At 45.3% G+C, this 24,529-nt stretch overlaps 1 protein-coding gene across 3 annotated transcripts in view; it reads right to left on the bottom strand.

Annotated features, from left to right (window-relative positions):
- Positions 1-24,529, bottom strand: part of IL1RAPL1 (interleukin 1 receptor accessory protein like 1) — a 990,401-nt gene that overhangs the window by 514,369 nt on the left and 451,503 nt on the right. The window lies entirely within an intron of this gene.

Genomic DNA, 24,529 nt, shown 5'->3' with positions numbered 1-24,529 from the left:
AGACAGAGTAGCAACTCACTTTTCTGTGGTGGCAACTCACATTTGGAATGCTCTCCCCCCTTGAGGCTCACCTCACACCTATTTTACTTTCTTTTAGGTGCCAGGCTAAAACACGTATTTTTAGTCCAAGCTATTAATTAGGGGTTTTATCTTAGCAGCTTTTTAACAGCCTTCTTCTGTTTTATGAATAGTTTTTATGTAGTTTATGTCTAATGGATTGTTTTTTAATGGATTTTAATACGATTTTTTTAAAAATTATAAGTCCCCTCAAGTTGGACTCTGAAGTGGAGGTGTAGAAATATTCCAAATAAATGTTAATAAAGAAATAATATGGACTCTTATATCTTCAGCTGATCATCTCAGTCACGCATGTAAAAACCATGTGTAAAAACCATGTGTCTGGCCAAGCTGTGTCAAGACAAACTCAAGCCAGATACTATTAAAGCTGACACTTCTAAAGAAAGTCTTACAATGAAGCGATTATAGTTGGCCTAATACAGTCATTTTAAAAGGATGCCAATGAAGTTAGAACTGTAGGTAGAACCACCTTATAACCTGGGAGTTCCTTTGAAAGGGAATGTTACAGAATGATGCTTCATTCTGCTTGATCTCTGTGCACTTTTGCAGTACCTCATAGGCACTAAGATAAAGAAAGTGTACTGTATATTTTAATGTTAAACCAGAGGACTGAAACAGCTTTTGATCTGTGATTATTTATAATGCCCTTGGGGGTTGAGCTTGTGAACCTGTTCTCCCTCAGCTTTTCTACTCTCTATGTTATTATACACTGACAAAATATGTATTACTGTTTTTCTTGTATTTTTTGAATAGGGAAAACATATCTCTGGCAAATTCTGCCACATCAGGATTCTTCATCTTAGAATATGGAAAGAGATGTGTGAAAGTCAAGATGTGACCATCTTTGTGTGTAACAGGGTCCTTCAAATGTGTCATGAAGCCCAGCAAGACATAGAATCATACACTTGGAAGGGGACATACAGGCTATTTAGCCAACCCCCACTCTGCAGGATCAACCTAGAGCATACCTGACAAGTATTTGACAGCTTCTGCTTAAAGACTGCCAGTGAGGGGGGGGGGGTTCACCACCTCTCTAGGTAGCTGATTCCACTTTTGAACCATTCTTACTGTAAAACGTTTTTTTCCTAATTTCCAGCCAGCACCTTTCCATCTGCAAATTAAATCCATTATTGCAACTCCTGTCCTCTGCTGCCAACAGCAACAGCTCCCTGCCCTCCTCTAAGTGACAACTAGGGCTGTCAATTCGGTTCGGCCCGAACTGAAAATCAGCCGAATTTCCCTTGATTCGGCGGTTTTTAGTTCGGGACGAACTGAACTCAAAACTGGCGGGCAACCGGGGGGGCCGAATTCAGCGAGTTCGGGAGTTCACGAATAAATTCGGCCAATTCGGGGCCGTCAGTAAGCAGCATAACCTTCAGTAAGCAGCATTCTCCTCCCCCGGCCAATCGGTGGCCAAGCTGATTCTTCTTCTGGCCAATCAGTCAGGATTGAGTACTGGAGGAATCAGCTGATGTGCGGCCGGCCGGGGAAAGAGAGAGAGAGAGGGAAATCCTCATGTGTGTGTGAGGGGGTGCTTGTGCACATTCGCTCCTTTCCGTGGCTGCAGGGGGCGCATTTTTTGGGGTACTGACCCCAAACTTTCAGGGGATATTCAGACAGGTTTTTTTAAGAGACCACCCAAGTTTTGTAAACATTGGGTCAGGGGGTCCCGAGATATGGGCTCCCCCCCTTTTTCTTTCCATGGCTGCAGAGGGCGCATTTTTGGGTGTGCCGACCCCAAACTTTCAGCGGAGCATCAGACTAGGCTTCTTAAGATACCCCCCAAGTTTTGTAAACATTGGGTCAGGGGCCCCCGAGATATGGGCTCCACCCCTTTTTCCTCTCCCCCCTTTTCCATTTTCGTGGCTGCAGGGGGCGCTTTTTGGGGGGTGCAGCCGCCAAACTTTTGTCATAGCTTCAGAGAATCCCTCTTAAGAGACCACCCAAGTTTTGTAAAGATGGGTTCAGTGGGGGCTGAAATATTGGCTCCCCCCCTTTTCTCTTTCCATGGCTGCAGGGGGCGCATTTTTGGGTGTGCCGACCCCAGACTTTCAGCGGAGCTTCAGTCAAGGCTTTTTAAGATACCACCCAAGTTTTGTAAACATTGGGTCAGGGCCCCCCGAGATATGGGCTTTCCCCTTTTCCCTATTGGGATGAATGGATCACCCTCGAGAGATGCATACGTATGGATCTTATATTGGATACAAATGGAATCATATTGGATTACCCAGCCTCCCAGCCCCTCCTGCTGGAACAGAAGACAGCCACAGTAAGACCCCTTTGGGGGCTTTAATCTATATTTTTTCTTTTCTGTGTGTGTGTGGGGGGGAAAGCAGAGTCTGTGTGTGTGTGTGGGGAGGGAGCAGTTTCTGTGGGTGGGGGGGGGGAGCCAAAGGGGGCTTTTGCCGGTTCTGCCTGGGGTGTGTGTTCCCCCTTCAGTCTCTCTCTCCCTGGTTTGAGGGGGGGCTTCATTTTTATTCTTCAGGTTTTTCCTCATTCATAAGATCAGTTAGGTTATTTTGATGCTTGCTCAAAACTGGTTTTCAAATGGTGACTTAAAGAATGCATCTGCCTGGTCCCAAGTCCAATGCAAAAGGAGACATTCCACCCCCTCCTGCTCATTATGCATAGCTAGCTGCCTCTATCCCTTTCCATGGTATGCAAACTCCCAGGCATCATGTGTTGCTATGCACTGTTGCAAAGGTGTTGCATTGCGTGCTTGTGTTGCTTTGCAGTTGTATTGTTTTGCAAAATTCTTCACACCTGCCCCGCCCTTTGCATGTTTGCAAAGGGGTTGCTCTGCCGTTGTGTTGCTTTGCAAAGTTCTTAGCACCTGCCCCGCCCTTGCTCTCATCAGCTGTTTGTCGGGCCGGGAGCTTTGTGCGTGGGCGGCAAGCTCTGCGGAGAGATACACATTAAGGGTGGGGGGGACCCCTTTCAGGGCCCATATCTCAGCCCCCCCCCTGACCCAATCTTTACAAAACTTGGGGAGTCTTTCAATATACGTCCTTTGAAGCTCTGCTGAAAGTTTGGGACCTCTAAGCCCAAAAATGCCCCCCCCCCAGAGCCGCGGAAAGGCGCGGTTGTGTTTTTAATGGCTTTATTCGGCCGAATTTTTTTTCCGAACTTTGAATTCCCGCCGAATTGAACGGATCCTAAGTGGGGGAGTTCGGACTTCGGCACGTACCGAACCCACAAGGGCCAAATTCGGCCGAATCCGAACTGTACCGAATTTTTTTTTTGACAGCCCTAGTGACAACCCTTCAAATACTTAAAGAGAGCAATCATGTCCCCCCCCCTCAACCTCATCTTTTCCAGACATTCCCAACTCCCTCTGCCTTTCCTTGTAGGGCTTGGTCTCCAGGCCCCTTATCATCCTCGTCACTCTCCTCTGCACCCACTTGATTCTGTCCACATCCTTTTGAAGTGAGGCCTCCAGAACTGCACCCTGGTCAATGTGGTGTACAACAGAACTATGACATCTTGCAATTTGGATGTTATGCCTCTGTTGATCCACCCCAAGACTGCATTAGCTTTTTTTTGTTGCCATATCATACTGGCTGCTCATCTTTAACTTACGGTCTACCCGTACCCCAAAATCTTGTTCATACACAGCTACCCAGAAGTGTATCCCCAATCCAGTATGCATGTCCCTCATTTTTGTTACCCAGATGTAGAACTCAGTGCTTATCCTTGTTGAATTGCATCTTATTCACATCTGCCCACTTTTCCAGTGTGTTCAGATCTTGTTGAATTCTATCTCTGTCTTCTGGGGTGTTCGCTGCTCCTTTCAATTTGGTGTCATCTGGAAATTTAATGAGCAGTTCCTCCACACCCTCATCCAGATCATTTATAAAAGCATTGAAAAGTACCGGGCCCAGAACCAAACCTTGTGGCACCCCACTGGACACCTCTCTCCATTCAGATGAAATGCCATTGACAACTACTCTTTGAGTGCGGTTCTCCTACCCGTTCCCTATCCACCTAACTATCCTAGTGTCCAGTCCATGGTCCTCTAGTTTACCCATCAGAACATCATGGGGAACCCTGTCAAAAGCCTTACTGAAATCTAGGTAAACAACATCATCCACATTCCCTCCATCTAGTATGTTCGTCACTCGATCAGAAGGAAATGAGGTTGGTCGGGCAGGACCTGTTGGGAACAAATCCATGCTGACTTCCCTGGATCACCAAATTTTGTGGTATGTCTCCCATCCTCCAAGAGGTCTCTTAGATGATGGACAAAGGCTCTGCAAGTTCTCTACAAAGTTCTTTGAGCACTCTCGGGTGCATACCATCTGGCCTGGGGGATTTGTACTCATCCAATGCAGCCAGGTGCTTCTCAGCTACCACTCTGTTCATGTCAACCAGCAGCCCAGACACAGTGTCTTGCCTACTATCATCTCTAGATGAGCCCATTCTCTTTTTCAGGGGAAAAACTGAGGCAAAATAGGCATTGAGCTTTTCTGATTTCTCTCTGTCAGTTTCTCCATTTTCGACCAACAGTGTGCCTAAGGCCTCATTTCCCTTGCATTTGCTCCTCACATATCTGAAGAAGATTTTCTTGTTGTAGTGAGCCTCCCTGGCCAGCATCATTTCACTTTGAGCTTTGGCCTCTCTGATGGCTGATCTACAGTGCCTAGCAACCCAGAGATACTCTTCTTCAGAGGTATGTCCTTGCCTCCATTTCTTGAACATTTCCCTTTTCTCCCTTAGCTCATCATACAGTTCTCTGTTCATCCACATTGGTTTCTTGCATCCTCTACCCTGTTTCCTTCTTGTTGGAATAGGGAGGGCTTGAGCTTGCAAGAGCTCTTGTTTTAGGAGAGCCCACCCTTCACTTGCTCCTTTCCCTTCCAGCAGTCTTGCCCATAGAATGATTCTCATCATGCCTCTAAGTGGATTAAAGTCTGCCTTACCAAAATCTAACAGACACGTGTGGCTACAAATTTCCTTGGTTCCTCACAGCATAATTCTAGGAGGACATGGTCACTTCCCCCCAAGGTTCCCACCACCTTTACTTCATCTACCATCGCTTGCCTGTTGGTCAATATTAAGTAGAGTATAGCTGAGCCCCTTGTAGCTACCTCCACCATTCGATAAAGGAAGTTGTCGGCCAGTCAGGTGAGAAACATGCGTGACTGTGGTTGCTTTGCAGAGTTTGTCTCCCAGCACACATCCTGGAAGCTGAAGTCACCTATAACTACCAGCTCTTGTTGTTTGGATACCCTGTCAAGCTGCTCAAGGAGGGCAGCATCCACCTCCTCACCCTGGTCAGGAGGTCTATAGCAGACTCCAACCACAAGACTGTTTGTCCTTCCTTCCCTTATCCTCACCCAGATACTTTCCACTGGGCTGTCACCTTCCTCCTCTAGTATTTCTTGACAAGCAATCCCTCTCCTCACATAAAGTGTCACTGCACCAACTTTTTTGTTTTTTTCTTGAACAACTCATATACATCCACTACTACATTCCAGTCATGAGAATCGTCTCACCAAGTCTCTGTAATGCCCACTAAAGCATATCCCTCTGACGGCATTAAAAGCTCAAGCTCTTCCTTCTTATCACTCAAGCTTTGGACATTGGTACATAGACACCTGAAGCCCCGCACCTTTGTCTCCTCTAGACCCATCCCTCCCAGGTGGGTCTCTGCTGTTTGCGCTCCTTCATTTAAATCCCTGCATTGGTCGTCTCCTTCCCCTTGTGGTATTAGTTTAAAGCCCTCTTGATGAATCTCTCCAGGTCTCTTCCAAAAACATTCCTCCCCAATCTTGAAAGGTGAATTTCATCGTGTGCTAGTAGGTCATCATCTAGAAAACCCAGCTTGTAATCCCAGAATCCAAATCGCTCCTGCGGCACCACCAACACAGCCAATGGTTCATCTTCATTATCTTATGTCCCCTTCCTCTGACAGGAAGGATTGAAGGCACCACCACACAGTTTCTCTGCTTATTATTTGACAATTCCTTGTCTTTCTAGAACCTTCTGTTTAGCTAGTTCTATGGTCATGCAAGGCAGAATTTTGAATATACCTGTGAGGGTCTCTGTCTTTGTGTCTCTGCTTTCCATCACCTGCGGTGTTATCAGTGAACTCGTAAAAGCAGTTCACACCTTCTGGTCTCAGGCGCCAGGCCTGATGGCCCATGTATCTTCCCCCCCCGCTGTTCTTCCTGCCAGTACTCCCTCAGGCCGGTGCGGCCTTGGAAGTGTGATAGCCGCACCAGACTTCCTGGGATCCCTCTGATGTTTTGTATTATGCCAAGCTTGTAACTTCCCATAACAATAAGTGTGAACCCCAGTGCCCCAGTGCCCTGGAGTCAATATATTCTGTAATCCCGTATAGCCCCTCACTTGCAACTTTCTACCTGTGCCTGTCTCATCTCCTGAAGGCTTCAATAAATCTATTGTTTCTGTATCAACGTCTGAGCAACTGATTTGGAGAAGCAAACTCAGAGAGGGGGATCTCTCACATTAAGTTGCAAGTCTTTGCCTCTCGGACTGCAGCTGTACCGCTTTGGACAGAATGTCAGCCGACGAGGACACCACCCCTAACCCCGATGCCCCCAAGGAACCGGACGAGCCGGAGAAGCCGGACCCGAAGGAGGAGGGAGCCAAGCCAAAGGAACCGAAGGGTCGCGCCCCCGACCAAGATCGGGACGGACGTCCCCGGGGGCTTACTTATTGGCTGGACTCTCCCAAGGGCTGGTCGCTCTCGCGGACTGCGGCGAAGGATCGCCGGTTGGCCTTCCCCAGCACGGGACTCGAAGGGGACCCGGCCCGCAAAGAGGCCCTCATGGAGGAAGAACGAAAGCAGTGGCAGGAAGACCGCCGGGCTATGCAGGAGCAGATGGAGATCATGCAACGCGTAATGGGTGAGATGGCCACGACCCTAGATGCGCTGAAGTTGCAACCTCCAGCCGGTGCTCCCCCAGACGGGGCGCCGGTAGTTCCGCCCGCAACCCCTGCCCCCCCGGCCCGTCGGGACCTGAAAGTCACGTATGACGGGTCGGGAGACCAGTTGACCTTTTTTATGGTCCAAGTAGACATTTTTATGCGGGAACAAGGCCGAACCTTCGTTTCTGAGGAGTCCCGGGTGCAGTACGTGGCTTCCTTACTGCAAGGGGAGGCGGCTGCCTGGATGGTGTTGCAGTATGAACTCCGCTCGCCGGTGCTGCGAACCCTGGACGAGTTCATGGTAGCACTCCGAAACCGTTTTGAGGACCCGACTCTGGGTGAGCGGGCTAAAGCCTCCCTGATGCAACTGCGCCAAGGGACTAAGTCGGTGGCGCAGTATGCAAGTGAGTTCCAGTCACTGGCTAGCCGAATTCTGGACTGGAGTGAAGCTACCTTGGTACAATGTTTCAGGGAGGGTCTCAACCCAGACCTCCAACATTGGGCCTTCATGCAAGGGAACCCCCCGGATGTGGAAGGTTGGGTTCGCCATGCTGCTGACATCGAGAATCGCAAACAACTCCTGAACTTGTCCAAGCAACGGCTTGGGCGAGACCCCAGGCCCCGAGGTGACCGTGGCCGGGAACTCCGGCAAGGGGGTGGCGGGGGTCTCTCGTCCGCGGAACGCCGCAAGCGGTTCGAGGCCGGCGTCTGCCTGATCTGCGGGGGAAAGGGTCACTTTGCATCGCAATGCCCCTCTCGCTCAGGCCGTCCGACCCCCCCCCGCCAAACCCAGGCCGAGCCGACGAAACCGGCCGCCGACAGCCAGCCTCGCCGCAGAAGTGGACCACTGAGCCGGCGCTCCGGCGCACCCTCCGCTCTCCACGCGCGCCCCCAGGATGGGGCATCCGACTCTACGGTCCCATCGGGGTCCCGGATTACAAATACCGTCTTTGATTCGGACGGCTCCCCGGAAGCCACCACCCCGTCCCCCTCTTCCAGCGAGGAGGAAGAGTGGGAACAGCCGGCAAAAAACGCCGTCGGTCTGCTGTAGAGGGGGCTCCGCAGCAGACCGTCCCTATCGTTGTGCAAGGAGCTCCACCGATGGTAAGCGCCCAAGAGGACAATGTATTTGTGCGTGTTCATCTGTCCCTACCCAAAGGGGGTCCCCCGTTAGAGGTCCCCGCGTTGGTCGACTCGGGGTGTGCCCGCACCATGATAAATGAGGAAACTGCCAAGAAGTTGGGTGTCCGGCGCAAGCGGCTTCCGGGACCCCTCCGTTTTTCCCAAATGGACGGGAGTGACTTTAAACGGGGCCCTGTGACCCACAGAACTGCAGCCGTGATTATGTCCGTGGGGGAACATTGGGAACGGTTGTATTTCACCATCGCCCCTATTGTAACCCCTGTGGTGTTAGGGATGAACTGGTTGAGGGGACACAATCCCTCCATTGATTGGGTTAAACGGGTGCTTTCCTTCCCCGAAAACCCCTGTGGGTTGCATGACAAGGAACGGGTACTCAGAACTCCAGCCGCCGCACTGGTAGGGTCCCCCGCCCCAGTCTCTCCTCAATTACCCTCTGAGTACTCGCAGTTTACTGATGTTTTCGATGTTAGAGAGTGCGACGAACTGCCTCCCCACAGAGAAACGGACTGTGCCATCGAGATTGTAGGGGAAGGCAAACTGTCTAAGGGAAAGGTTTACCCCATGAGCCCTAGTGAAAAGACTGTATTGCGAGACTATCTGGATGTCAATCTGGCGAGGGGTTTCATACGCCCCTCCAAGGCTCCTTATTCAGCCCCAGCTTTCTTTGTAAAGAAAAAGACGGGAGATTTAAGACTGTGTATTGACTTTCGCAGACTGAACGCAGTCACCCAGTCTAATGCTTACCCCCTCCCTCTTATTCCTGACCTTCTAGCACAATTAAAGGAGGGCCGAATCTTCACCAAACTGGACTTGGTAGAAGCCTACCACCGCATTCGCATCAAAGAAGGAGACGAACCCAAAACGGCCTTTTCCAGTTGTTTTGGGATGTTTGAGTACCTGGTCATGCCGTTCGGACTTTCGGGGGCTCCGAGTGTCTTTATGCAATTAATTAATGAAGTTTTGCATGATTTACTGTTTCGGGGGGTGGTGGTATTTCTCGATGACATTCTTATTTACTCTGAGACCATGGAAGAACATGTGCGCCTAGTGCGAGAAGTGCTCCAGCGGCTGCGGGAGCACAAACTGTATGCTAAGGTGTCCAAGTGTGAATTCCACCAACCTTCTATTACATTTCTGGGGTATGTGATTTCCCACCAAGGGTTGGAAATGGACCCCGCCAAGGTCCAGGCGGTGCGGGACTGGGAAACCCCCACTACCCGCCGCCAACTTCAACAGTTTTTGGGGTTTGCCAACTTTTACCGGAATTTCATTCCCAACTTTGCCCAAGTTGCGCTTCCCCTCACTGCCCTGTTGCGTACCAAGGACAGGGGGGCTAGCGCCGCACTCCCCTCAGCCCGTCTGCAATGGTCTCCCCAGTGCCAGCAAGCTTTTGAACGTTTAAAGCTACTTTTTTCATCCGAACCCGTTTTGGCTCACCCGGATTGCACCAAGCCCTTCGTGGTGCAGGTGGATGCCTCGGATGTAGCCATGGGCGGGGCCCTATTGCAGAGGGATGAGGGGGGACGGTTGAGGCCATGCGCCTACTTCTCCAAGAAGTTTTCCCAGTCCGAAATCAACTGGGCCATTTGGGAGAAGGAGGCAGCAGCGGTCAAACATGCCCTTACCATATGGAGACACTTCTTAGAGGGGGCCGAGCTGCCGTTCGAAGTGTGCACAGATCACAAGAATCTTGAGGCTCTCAAGGGAGCTAGAAAACTCAATGCCAAACAAATTCGGTGGGCCCAATTTTTTGCAAAATTCCGGTTCACCCTCAAACATGTCCCTGGCAAAGAAAATGCCCTAGCTGATGCTTTGTCACGACTTCCCCAGTATCGCAACGATTTCGATCGCCCCGTCGACTCCCTGTTCACTCCCGAACAGCGAGGGGAAGTCCCTGGCTTGGCCGTCACCACCCGATCCCAAGCCCGCCAACCGGAGACCCCCCCTACGCTCAAAGGTATCCCGGAAGCATTCCAACAGCGACTCCGGGACGCCTCCTTACAGGAGGAGGAGCACCATCTCCTCCCCACTGGCTTGGAACGAACCAACACTTGGTGGGTGCAAGGGGGGAAACTATATGTCCCATCTTCCCTTCGCAAAGAAGTATTGGGACTTGTACATGGGGCCAGGCTAGCGGGTCATTTTGGTTTCATAAAAACGCTTCACCTGGTTCGAAGGCAATTCTGGTGGCCCGGTATGAGATCTGATGTAGAGTTGTATGTGCGCAGCTGCCCCACCTGCGCCACAGCCAAGAAACGGATGGGAAAACCCCCGGGGCTTCTCAAACCGCTTGAGAACCCCTCCCGTCCCTGGGAAGTCATCGCCATGGATTTTATCACCGACCTACCTCCAAGTCGGGGGAAAACGGTTCTCTGGGTTATCACAGACCTCTTTTCCAAACAGGTTCATTTCGTTCCATGTGCAGGTCTTCCTTCAGCCCAGGGCTTAGCTAAACTGTTCATCACGCACGTCCTCAGGCTACACTCGATCCCGAGGAAGGTCCTCTCCGACCGGGGGGTCCAGTTTGTTGCCAAATTCTGGCGGGCTTTCCTAAAGTTAATGGGAGTGGAGGAACAGGGCCTTTCTTCCGCCTATCACCCCCAAACGGATGGTCAAACGGAACGAGTAAATGCGGTAGTAGAATGTTATTTGCGTTGCTATGTAAATTTCCACCAGGACGACTGGGTCGACCTGCTGCCATTTGCCGAATATGCGTACAACAATGCGCCTCATTCCTCTACCGGCTTTAGTCCCTTCCAAGTTATATACGGGACGGATTTTGGCCCTTTCGGTTCTGCCCCCGTCTCGCCAGAGCTCCAGTCTACCCCTGATCTTCAGGAGTGGATTCAGGTGGTTAAATCCACCTGGCCATGGTTGCTCAAAAATCTGGAAAGGGCAAAAAGCAAGTACAAGGAACAAGCAGACAAACACCGGTCTCCGGGATGGGAACTCAAGGTGGGGGAGCAAGTCTATCTGTCCACCAAAAACCTCCGCTCTCTTCGCCCCTGCAAAAAACTGAGCGACCGTTATGTAGGACCTTTCCCCATTACCAGAGTAATCAACGAGGTTACCGTGGAACTGAGTCTCCCTAAGACTCTCAAGGGAGTTCATCCAGTCTTCCATATAAGCCTCCTCAAACCTTATGTAGCAGCTCCCCAGTTCCACCCCCCTCCCGCTCATGAGATTCCTACCGTAGTAGGAGGGGATACCCATTTGGAAATATCCAAGGTTTTAGATTCCAAATGGAAGAAAGGGAAACTGTTTTACTTTGTTCGCTGGAAAAACCTTGGCTCCGCTCATGACGAATGGGTGGCCGCACCCCACATGGCAGCTCCTCGCTTGGTCCGAGAATTCCACCTCGCTTATCCCGATAAGCCTCGTCCTCTCGGAGGGGGGCCTTAAGGGGGGCAGAATGTGAGGGTCTCTGTCTTTGTGTCTCTGCTTTCCATCACCTGCGGTGTTATCAGTGAACTCGTAAAAGCAGTTCACACCTTCTGGTCTCAGGCGCCAGGCCTGATGGCCCATGTATCTTCCCCCCCCGCTGTTCTTCCTGCCAGTACTCCCTCAGGCCGGTGCGGCCTTGGAAGTGTGATAGCCGCACCAGACTTCCTGGGATCCCTCTGATGTTTTGTATTATGCCAAGCTTGTAACTTCCCATAACAATAAGTGTGAACCCCAGTGCCCCAGTGCCCTGGAGTCAATATATTCTGTAATCCCGTATAGCCCCTCACTTGCAACTTTCTACCTGTGCCTGTCTCATCTCCTGAAGGCTTCAATAAATCTATTGTTTCTGTATCAACGTCTGAGCAACTGATTTGGAGAAGCAAACTCAGAGAGGGGGATCTCTCACAATACCATACCCAGACAGGACCTGTTTTTGCTCTTCTATCTCTATTGATTCATTAGCTCATGCCCTTTTGGAATGCTGCTTTTATGAGGAATTTAGATCACATTATATCTTTCCCCTTTTAGCATACAAATCTAATGTCTCTGTGTCTGACATAATGCTTTTTTACAATTAAGTTACAGGGATCCCAAGGCTACATTGTCAGTGGCAAGATTTATTTCAGTCCTTATATCCCTCAAACATTAGATCTAAAATTACGCTGCTCAAGATCAAGGAATCAAGGAGCTTCTAAGGGATAAAGGAAAGGAAGGATTGAAGAGAACACCACCTGTGCCCCCATTCCCTTTAGCTTCCTACCGAGAGCTTCATAGTCAGTCTTAACATTTTCGATGGTGTTCACGGCTGAATTGTTGGTTCCCACATGGACCATTACAAATAGGTAATGATCTTTAGGTGTTACCAGTTTGGGTATCTGGTCTACAATATCTTCAATTTTTGCCCCTGGCAAGCAACAGAACTCTTGGGCCATGGGGTCAGGCCTAGACACATGACGTTCCATATCCCTTAGCAGGGAGTCACCGACAACAAACACTTTGCTTTTCTTTCCAGTGCTGTCTCTTTGTGTCCCCCTGCCCTTCTCCCTCTGTCTTCCTTGTGTTTGTGTTTCTTACAGTGGCAATGTTTCCAGCTCTGCCTCCACCATAAGGGCCTGGAATCGATTCCTGAGTTCTAATGGCACTTGGTGCCATCTCGCTCAATGCTTTTGGGGTCGTGCTGTGGTGATCTGAGAAGTCTTGTTAGGGCAGGCAACCACACTGTTGACCCTTTGAATTGTCTCCCGTTCCCTATGCAGGGCCTCAAAGCTTCTGTTACTAAAATCCTCCCCTTCCTTGATGTCAAGTAGAGTAGCAATCCTTTCCTCCATGCTCCGAACCTTGTCCTCTAAGAGCCGTATCAACTTACACTAGTGACAGGTGAAGTCCATCTTGTTCTCAGGTAGGGTTGCCAGGTTCTTCTTCACCACCAGCAGGAGGTTTTGGGGTGGAGCCTGAGAAGGGAGGGTTTGGTGAGGGACTTCAATGCCGTAGAGTCCAATTGCCAAAGTGGCCATTTTCTCCAGGTGAACTGATCTCTATCAGCTGGAGATCAGTTGTAATAGCAGGAGATCGCCAACTATTACCTGGAGGTTGGCAACTCTATCCTCATGGCACAAACAAACATAGCACACTCCCTGCAGGTGACTAGAAATGGTTCAGAAGCATCCATCATCACCTTCGGAGAATTCTTTCATTCTAGACATACCTTGGTGTGTTGATCTAACCTGAAACTAACAGACTTAAACATTGAAGGCAAAAGGCGTAAAAAGATCAACAATGTAAAAGCCTCTTAACTACTTATATTGTCTCCAGGCCCGATCCCCAGGCTAAGAGCCCCAGGGCAAGCAGCTTTTAGCTCTCTCCCTTCGGCTGGTGCCTCTGCTGAGAGGAGCCTTGAAAATTGAAGGCTTACAGCCCCACCTCTCATCAGCCAACAGCAGAGGGCAGGGCCAGCAATCAACCCCATGCACACAAGCCCTCTTCACTCAACAACAACTAGACGAAAGAACAAAGGGAACCCATCAGATACCCCTCTCCAGCTGGCTCCAAGCACCCACTCACTCTCACACACTATCCTCTCATACAGCAACCTCAGCTACTGCTCCCCAGCAGTTTAGGAAAAACAAAAACTAGCACTCACCTCTCTAGCAGCTCTGCCTCCTGCTCTGGCTCTCAGCACAGCTGCCTCAGCTCTGACCCAGCTCTGTCTCTGTCGAGAGGAGCCTTGTAAATCAAACGCTCACAGCCCCACCTCTCAACAACGAACAGCTCAGGGTGGGGCAGCAATAAATCTTAGGCACCCAAGCCCTCTTCATGAGCTGATATTCCTGTTTCTGATTATTATTCTCCAGAACAACATTATATAGAATTACGTTGAGTCAAATGGAGCAAAAAAGTGATGTCTGTAAGAAGTCATCGGCTTCTTTTTTTTCTTATTTTGAGACTATTCTTTATTGTACAAGGAGTCTGAATCATGAACGGAACCAGAATATACCACTGCTGCGCAAACATACCCAGCAACCAGAACTCCATCTATGAAAATGAGACAGTGATTGTTGTTGTTATCATAAATTACAAACCACAAATCAGTTATTATGTTGCCTATTCATATGATATGAACACGGTATTTCTTCTGAAAGGGGCAAAGAATGGATTCTCAGGGCCAGTACACATGTACCAATGAGGTCTGGTATGTGCATTCTGAAACTGAAAATCTAAGCATTATCCCTTTCAGAAGAAATGTTGACTGCGTGAACTGGAAGGATTGTGTGTAGCACATTTATTTATTTGTACCCCGGCGCAGGAAGCTCAGGGTGGCTCTTCCAACAATACAAAATAACATCAATGTGAAAACATTAAAACATACCACTTATCCTGTACTCACAGTAAAACATAATGACTGAAAAGTAAATTCTAGTGTTTGGAAATGGTGGGGCAGTAAAGGAAGTAGACTAGCCTTCTCTTGTCTAGACACTTGTGATGGTTAATTGAAGGAATATTAATAAGTTAAAAATATATATTTATAGCCTGCCATATTAATTGAGATGGTGCATACGAAGTCTTCTAGGGTAACCTATCTCCAGGTGGGCCTGAATTGGGTTGCCAGGTCCTTCTTTGCCACCGGCGAGAGGTTTTTGGGGTGGAGCCTGAGGAGGGCGGGGTTTGGGGAGGGACCTCAATGCCATAGAGTCCAATTGCCAATGCAGCCATTTTCTCTAGGTGAACTGATTTCTATCAGCTGGAGATCAGTTGTAATAGCAGGAGATCTCCAGCTAATACCTGGCAGTTGGCAACCCTAGCATGAGACCTCCTGGAATCACAACAGATTTTGGGGTGGCCACAATGGTTTAGTCTTTGTTCATACAGAAAGTGCCCCAACTCTTACTTTTGTTCAGCTTTTCTGCACTGTTTTGCAGCTTCCCAATATCCACTTAAGGGTAGGGCAATCAGAAATCTACATAACTTTGTAAATGCAGCCATGCCACAGATGTATATAAAATATTACACAAGTATTATATCTGCAATACTTTTTCTAATAATTCCTGGCATGAAATTTGCTGTTTTCATTACCATAGAACACTGAATTGAGCTATGCAACAAAATCTTGCCCCATCAGAATTACCTGACAAAAAGGACATGCAATAAAAACTGAAATAAATTGTCAGGTGGTGTCCAAAAATGATGCTCTGTAAACTCTTTTTCTGACATACTGGGTCTCAGACACAAAAGAATTATATAATAGGCTAACTTATTTACATTAACTGACAACAAACCACAGATCTGAATGAAATCACTGAAGGAGGAAAGTCCAGACAGCATGTCTAATAAAAGCCAGTCTCAGGGTACTGAATACAATATCATCTACTAACGGAAGGCCAACTTTCCATAGCAGGAATTTTGACACATTTGTTATACAAATATGCCAATAGCATTATCTTAAATTGGAAGAGGGTGAAAACCCTCCACAGGGCACAGAATATTAAATTGGCTCAATACGGCACAAAAACACAATTAGCATTTAGAACCCTATACTAGTATGAAGAAGAATAAACAATCTATGTCTGCCAGCAAATTAATCTCTTATATTTTGACATAACCACATCATATTTCTTGGCTGAGTTGTTGTTAATATTTTTGGAGATTTATTCCAGATCACGCTTGGCAATCTTTTATTTCCCATTTGTTTCAGTTTCTGCCAATATGAGACCAAAATCCACGCAGTGTTTGACAGTATTAATTCCTATCCCAGTTATTAGTGTAACTGTCAAACATAACAGGAAACCTGCAGCCTCAAAGAAGAGTCTGGCACCATTTCCAATTTGATGAGCTCAGTTGTCTTCATATTTCAGACCCATGAAGTAATGAGAAGTTATTATTGTCACTTAGAATATTTTTAAAGTTGGAGGAGTCAGACTATCAGTGCAATCCTAAAGGGAGGGGGGGCTAGGAGCCAGCACGACCCCTGCACCGGTGCTAGTGCCACTTGTGCCGTGCAAATGAGTAGTAACGCCAGTGGCAAGACATTTATGCCGGTGTTGGGGAGCAGCATGGCAGCACCACGCATGGGCGCTGGCGCAGCCTCGGCGGCAGCACTCCTCCATTACAGAGGCCTGCACCAGCATCAAAGGTGGTGTTTCCGGGGGTGGGGCTGACACGAGTCAGCTCCCTAAGCCCTTTCATTCCAGGAATGCCCCCTTTCCCGGCATAGAGTTACACCAGCAAAAATGGTGGCGTAGCCCAATGGAACTACATAGAGCAATTCCACAGGACTTGGGGGGATTCCCTGACTGGCTTGCTCACCATGGCACAGCAAACCGATCAGGAGGTGGTGCAGCTGCACCTGACTGCACTGCCCCCAGCCACAGTGCACCCCCCGCCCCCAGATTGCTCTGTATACGTATACTGCATTTCCTTTCTTCGATTCTGTCTGGCATACACAGTGAGTAGCTTCTCACACAGTTAAGCATCCTGAAGGGCCAACCCATGGGCACCAACACCATTTAGGAGTAGAATTTAGTCATTGCCAACAGCAACAAGTGATCTCATTTCCACGCACTGTGCCTTTTCAAGTGCTGAAACAGCCCCCTGTCAAGTCTAGTTTGGCAATGACAAAGGGATTTTCTATACAATGCTTTTGAGAAGTGCCTTTTTTTTTTGTTCCCTAGTCTTTTTCAAACCTGCTTTTCTCTGGCGTTTTGGGAAAGATGTTGTCTTGTTAGAATTTTTTCATCCGCCTTGGAAGTATGCTAGGGCATCTCCTCTACCTCACAGGGATGTTGTGAGGATAAAATGGAGGACAGCAAAACAGTGTATGCTGCTTTGAGTCCCATTGACAATAAAGATGGGGTATAAATGAAGTCAATAAATACATTTGCACTAATCTACTTCTGGATTTAAAAGTTCTACACCTTTTCATATACTTAAAACACACTGTCATGTTACACTCTACAGGTGAACTGAAGCACTTTCAAATGCCTATAGAGGAAAAGGCAGTTTTCTAACATTAATTAATAAAGACCCATTGGGAATAATGGTAGCTGATTATCATTTTTGTTATTTCCTCTGCAAAGGTTTCTGAGGGTGTAATCCTAGGAGGCTGGTAAAAATTACTGAGGGTGTAATCCTAGGAGGCTGGTAAAAAAAAAAAAAGGCCTTTGCTTTCTTCCAAGGACATATGATCCATCCTATAAATAAATCCCCCAGGACTCAGAATTTTTGGACTAGGTTTTCAATCAAGCTTGAATCAAATTGTCACAGTGTATGGTTATATTCCTAGATTGAACAATGGATTATAACTGAATAAATAACCTGTGCTTAGTGGTTCTTGTGGGTTATCCAGGCTGTGTAACCGTGGTCTTGGTATTTTCTTTCCTGACGTTTCTCCAGCAGCTGTGGCAGGCTTCTTCAGAGAAGTAACACTGAAGGACAGTGTCTCTCAGTGTCAAGTATAATAATCTCTGTCATTGATTCTTGTAGGTTATCTGGGCTGTGTGACCGTGGTCTTGGTATTTTCTTTCCTGACGTTTCGCCAGCAGTTGTGGCAGTCTGCCACAGCTGCGGGCGAAACGCCAGGAAAGAAAATACCAAGACCACGGTTACACAGCCCAGATAACCTACAAGAATCAATGAACTCTGACCGTGAAAGCCTTCGACAATATTTTTAACCCGTGATTAATTTAGCTTTAGTTAATTTAGTTATTTTGCTGTGTGAAAATCATTAGAAAATGACTACATTTCATTAATCTCAGCTGCTCATGAAAACACATTCCAGCTATATTGTTTTGCATGTTCTATCCTTTTGACTAATGAAAACATATGGCATATTTCTGGTAATGTAAGTAATACTTTGGGTAAGCAATGCATTTCAAATACAATTACTGTATCAGTAGCATCACAAAACGATACTTTCAAAAGGACCTGTGTTCAAACATGATTAGAGATATTTACAAGAATAAATGTTATTCCTCCAACTCTGTGGATCTGGAAAATCTGTTTGTTTAAACATTTCCCAGTAGCACATTATGTGTGACAGAAATATAGCTGAGTTAAACAACTGTTTAGAATTTGAACTATCAAACCACATTCCTAAGCATTGGACTACTTGTGCTTAATAGTCAGAGTCATCACTGTCATTCCCCAACAATCTTAACTCAGTTACAAGTTAGTGTATTATAGTGGAGACTGCAGCCAAGAAATCAGAAGGAGATTGAGACTGGGAAGGGCAGCCATGAAGGAGCTAGAAAAGAGTCTGAAGTGTAAGGATGTGTCACTGGCCACCAAGATCAAGTTAATTTGTGCCATCATATTCCCTGTTACTATGTATGGGTGTGAAAGCTGGACAGTGAAGAAAGCTGATAGGAAGAAAGTAGATTCCTTAGAAATGTGGTGTTGGAGGAGAGTGGACTGCCAAAAAGCAAATCAGTGGGTTATAGATCAAATCAAGCCTGAACTGACCCTAGAAGCTAAATGATCAAACTGAGGCTATTGTATTTTGGTCACATTATGAGAAGACAAGAGTCACTGGAAAAGACCGTCATGATAGGAAAAGTTGAGGGCAGCAGGAAAAGAGGAAGACCCAACAAGAGATGGACTGACTCAATAAAGGAAGCCACAGCCCTCAATTTTGCAAGATCTGAGCAAGGCTGTCAAAGATAGGACATTTTGGAGGACTTTCATTCATAGGGTCGCCTTGAGTCGGAAGCAACTTGATGGCACTTAATACACAGTCACAATTAGACTATGGCAGTTTGATAAGGAGAGAAAATAGAATGAATGGGAGAAGCTGTGGGAGAGCATGAGGAGGGGGTCTCACCTGGGCCAGGATATTATCATGCCTTTCCCTGCAACACCCACAATTATCCTAAAGCTTGATGATTTTTTTAAAGTCTTCTAGCTTTATTCTCTGATGAGTTATGCCTGCCTTAATTGGACAGATGGACAGAAAGGCCAATTATTTTATTACTATAGATTCATAGTAACAGCAAGCCAAGTGATTTGTTTGGTTATGATATTTGGTTTGGATCAGGGTCATATGAGGGCATTCAGAAACATTTCCTTATATTTAACAGTGCTGGGAACTGGTAGTTTGAAGGCTTATCCTAAGATCACTGGATCATAGCTCTAGAACAAGAAGTTTGGGGATGTTTTACTTGGTGTATTGTTAAAGTTGTTTTAAGCCATTCTTCATGCTGGTAAAGCTTATCTGTATACCTTGAAATATTACACATCCCAACTACAAATACTTCAAGTGATCAAAATGATCAAACTGAGCCTATCGTATTTTGGTCACATTATGAGAAGACGAGTAACTGGAAAAGACAGTCATGCTAGGAAAAGTTGAGGGCAGTAGAAAAAGAGGAAGACCCAACAAGAGATGGATTGACTCAATAAAGGAAGCCACAGTCCTCAGTTTGCAAGACCTGAGCAAGGCTTCCAGAGCCATCCCCTATGCCAGGGGTCCCCAACCTTTTTGAGCCTCTGGGCACATTTGGAATTCTGACACTGCATGGTAGGTGCAGCAACAAAATGGTTGCCACAAAATGCAGGAGGCAGACCCAGCCACCAAATAATTGCCAGAGCTTTACGTGGTGGCAGCTGCTGCCAAAACAATGTTTTAAAAAAGCTGTACAGCCAATCAAATCTCATATAGTCAATCAGAAGCCTTGCTGGGCAAAAGCTCTACCTGGTCTCATCCACTTCTGGAAAACACTTGGCAGGTGCCAGAAAATGTGTTAGCAGGCAGCATGGTGTCCACAGGCATCACTTTGGGGACCCCACCCTATGATATCCCTCAGGAGCAGCATTGGGGGGATAATTTTGGCCTGTAAGGTAAGAGAGTTAATGAAATCCCATTCCACTGATGGAAATATCTTCACCATGGGATGCAAACAACTCCGTAAGTCAGACACTAGAATACTACAAAACAGCTTGAGAGCATATAGTTCCTCATACATCATCTTCAGTCTGTTTAATACATCCCCCTGTTCTGTTTTGGATAGTTTCCCAAATGAGTCTGACACATTTTCTTTCCACGGAGATAGTGCAGGTAATTTCCGTTCATTTGTGTATTCCTGTATTGTAGAGGGCAAAGATGCAGGTTTTGTAGTTTGGTTACTTTGAGCATTTCTCTTCTCAAATTTCCCTGTATCTTTATAGTACTCTGTGACTGGTTATTAGGTTGGTCTTTAAACACTCTTTGAATCATATTCCATAGTTGTTCATAATGTTTTTATTCTTAATAATTTGGTTTGGTATCCTTTTTTGTTTTGAAGTGTAAGATCATACTTAGTTTATTCTGATAGCATGGTAAATATTGTGATTGCCATACATCAATGTAGGTTGGTGGTATATTCAAAATAATACTCAGGTGATTGACTATAATTCTCTTGTAGCTCCAACTGGGTAAATAACCTCTTAATGGAGACATTGTTAGAGCAATCTGGTTAGGTTGGAGTTCTCTAGAGATTTTGCTCCTTTCCTCCTTCTGGGGAGCAGTTGTATTATAGTTTTTATGTATTTCCTCTTTCTTTCGGATTTGAGGATCTACACTCAATGATCTGATTTTATCTTCCATGGATTTCAAATTGTTGAAGAGATGTTGTGTTGTTTCGCCAATAAGGAAGCATTGTTCGGCTAACAGTTGATGAATATCTTCCTTTTTTATTTTTTCTTCTATTTTTTTCCTCCGGTGTTGTTTGAGCTGACTGGTCCTTTTTATATATTTCATTTTCTTTCCATTCAGTTTGAGTGGTTTTGTCTGATAGGAGTTTGATCTTACAGAACTGTGCAATTAGACAAAGGACAGGATGGAGCAGGGGTATCTGAATTTAGGACACTGAATCTATTATTAACATTCAGAGAGACATGCGATAACTGTGTATCTAAGATTTTTGGTGAAGTCCTTTTAGTAATCCAACAGTCTATAGTCTCTTTAGGATTCTTTCTCGCCAGTTTCTGTGGAGGAGTGTTGTTTGTCTTTTGTTGAGTAAGTGATCTTTTTTTACACATTTTCTGGTTAGAATAGAATACAGAACCTTTATTGGCATTTACAGTAACAAAACAAACAGGTAAAACAGCAAGATATGGATCTAAAAAAAGAATGAATTCACAGTTCATCAGTAAATTTTATAAAAACAATTAAATGAGGGTTCCCCTCCTTCTTTCTCCCTCCTTTAGGACCTTGGCCAGGAACTTGGCTACTTGAGTGGTAACTTCGAAGCTTTTGTCATCAAATAAATGGCCTGTGTTTCCGGTAGTCATTGCAGTAGTAAATTGAGGAAGGGAACTAATTAAGCTGCATCGAAGCTGTGTGAAAAGTGGACAGTACAAGAGAATATGTTGTATTGTGTCAGGTTCTTTGCATTGACACCTACAACATCTTGCTTTACATGGTATTCCCTTGTATCTACCACTAACAACAGCTGAAGGAAATATATTAAATCTGGCCAACAAAAATGCTCTACGGTGAGAGGGTATAGTTAAGTTAGAAAAATACTGGGCCATAGAGTTTATTTGATAAGAAAGGCCTAAAAAACGAGGGGAGCAGATACCTTCAGCACCGGCTTTTATTATTTGGGAATCACTGTCCCATATCCTTTTTTGGATTGTCCTAAAAATATATAATTCACTGGAATTGGACAAGGAATCAAGATCAATCCCGAGTGATCTGATCCTATTTAAGATAAGCCGAGACCATCTAGAAACAGTTGAGTCAGTATGTAAAGCAGCCAATAAACTACTTGGGGGGGGGATCGAAAATGAGAGCGTAACCAGTATTTGATAGTAGTGATCCAAGCACCAGATTCTATCGTGTGCAGTCCCAGCTCAGCGCACAGAGAAAAATAGCAAACAGAGTTTGTGACGCCAAGGATGCGTCTCAAAAAAACTGCCCTGAGACGCTCCACTTCTTTATTAAAACCCTGGATCCAAACTGGGATTCCATACAAAAGTTGGGGGATCACAGTGGCTTGGAAAATCTGTAAGGCAGCCGGAAAAAAATGGTTACCCTTCTTATAGTAAAAACGAGTTATTGCAGCCATCTTATTTTTTGCCAAGGTAAGGGACTGATTACAGTGTGCAATCCATTTTAAATTATAATGAAAAGAGACCCCCAAATATTTAAACGTTTTCACTTGTTCGATTTCTCTTCCCTCAATTTTCTGGTTACTTTGTTTTCTTTCTTTTACTTTCCTCTTTATGGGTCTTAAATCATGGAATTACCCTCACCTCCTTAGAGTATCCTTGCTATTTGGAGCTCTGTGTCAACGTCAAGTACTGTCCCTTTAAAATGTGCTTGTTATCACACTGGCTTTCAATTTGTTCATAGTCTTTTCCAAAATAAAGATTCAAAAACTTTGGTTCCCAGTTATACAGTATAACTATAATCCTTGTAATTCCAGACTCCACGTATTTTCCTTTTAAAAAGCCTTACTTGTCAGTAAGCTTGTTCAGCTCTAGCCTACATACAATCTCTAACTCTGTGAGTAATAATAAAACAGACAAAGAACAATTGTGGCACCAACCTGATTTAAAAGTCAGGAAAGAAGAAAGTGCTACAAAGCATAGAGTTAACTCCTTAGAACCTAGAATAATTGTAAAACCATTGAATGTCAATTCATGTGTTTGCTTTGAAATGGATAATACTATAAAAAAGAACCATCAAATCCAAAGTTGTATACATATCTATAACAAAGGGCACTCTAAAGATAATGTCAACTAATGTAAATGGCCTAAATGGAAAAATTGTTTTATCAATTACTAAGGAGGAAGCAGACATAATCTTTTTACAAGAGACACATTTAAAAAGAAATCAAGAATCTATGATTGAGAAACCAAATTTAGGTAAACTATATACAGCTTCTTCTATGCAGAAAAAATAAGGGAGTGGCCATTTACATTGAAAAAGCCCTATTCAAGGTAAAATCTATAAAAATGATAAAGAAGGAAAATCTTTGTTTATTAAAGGAGAACTATCTGGGAAAATAATAACATTGGGTAATATTTATGCTCCTAATCATCAACAAAAGCAATTTTATGATGAGCTACATAAACAGCTGCTAGATTTTGTAGAAGATGATCTTATTTTGGGAGGGGATTTTAATGCTGTAATGGATTTAGAAGAAGATAAAAGGTCTAAAGAAAATCAAAAGAATATAAAAGGACACATCCCTTTAAGCAGATTAATGGAAATTAGCATCTCAATGTTCCAGTTTATAGATGTATGGAAAGAATGCAATCTTCTAGAGAAGAATTACACTTTTCCCCCAATTCCTCATGAATCATTGGTTCTTGTGGGTTATCCAGGCTGTGTAACTGTGGTCTTGGTATTTTCTTTCCTGACGTTTCTCCAGCAGCTGTGCCATGCATCTTCAGAGGAGTAACACTGAAGGACAGTGTCTCTCAGTGTCAAGTATGTAGGAAGAGTAATATATAGTCAGAAAGGGGTTGGGTTGAGCTGAATCATTGTCCTGCAAAAAGTATCAAAGGTAATGTGCTAATCATTGTCCTGTAAGTATCAAGATAATGTGCTAATGAGGGTGTGGTATGTTAATATGGAACCATTGTATCCTGACGGATCTGTGAACCACAGTTTCTCAAGGAAGAAACTAATCATCTAAATCACGCACTGCTAGCAAAAGGCTATTCCAGAAATGAAATCAGAAGGGTCATTAAACCAAACAAAAATCAGAAAACTCAGGAAAAACAGTCTCGCATAGGAAAGGTATTCTTGCCATTTATTAAAGGAGTCACTGATAGGATGGAGAAACTTTTGAAACTTTTGCATTGCACAAGAACACTAGGATGGTATAAATTATTAAGGAACCTTTTATAGTAAGAGTGATAAGTTTTTCAGACTATTTACCTGATATTGAAAAGGTTGAATGTAAACACCTGATACTTACTCTGTGATCCTTATAATAAGGTATATGCTTGTTAGCAGTCATAGGCACCTACAAGGCTGACAGATTTGGATGTTTGAACCACAAGATGGTGGTTGGGTAAGCTTAATAAGGAATTATAATATGAAATTAAATTTTAATATTTAGAAATATTTTCATAACTGTCATATTGTATAATTGTGATGTTGTGTTTTAGATGTAGAAATTATTAATCTGATGAAGCAATCACCAGCGAAACAAAGCTTAAACCGGTGGCTTGTCATATTGTTGATATAATTACTGGCTGTGATTTTTTACTACGGAGCTTGCTGCACATGGATGACGATACAGCCTTGAGAACAAGAAAGAGAGACACTATTGGTCAGCTGCCAGCTGACTACGGAGGAGCTTAATGCTTATACAGAGGATCGCAGCAAGTGAATGTGTTGCTGTGGAGACTTGTATGACTCGCATGAACAGTAATTCGATCCTGTCTCTTTATAGTTACTTGATAAGCTTTTGCCAGTTGTAATATGATAAGCTTTTGCCAGTTGTAATATTGCAAGTTTACTTTGTTTACAATGATGATTCTG

This window comes from Euleptes europaea, chromosome 16 (genome assembly GCF_029931775.1).
Source record: "Euleptes europaea isolate rEulEur1 chromosome 16, rEulEur1.hap1, whole genome shotgun sequence".
NCBI classification, from domain to species: domain Eukaryota; kingdom Metazoa; phylum Chordata; class Lepidosauria; order Squamata; family Sphaerodactylidae; genus Euleptes; species Euleptes europaea.
This window is presented reverse-complemented; position numbering and strand designations above follow the sequence as displayed.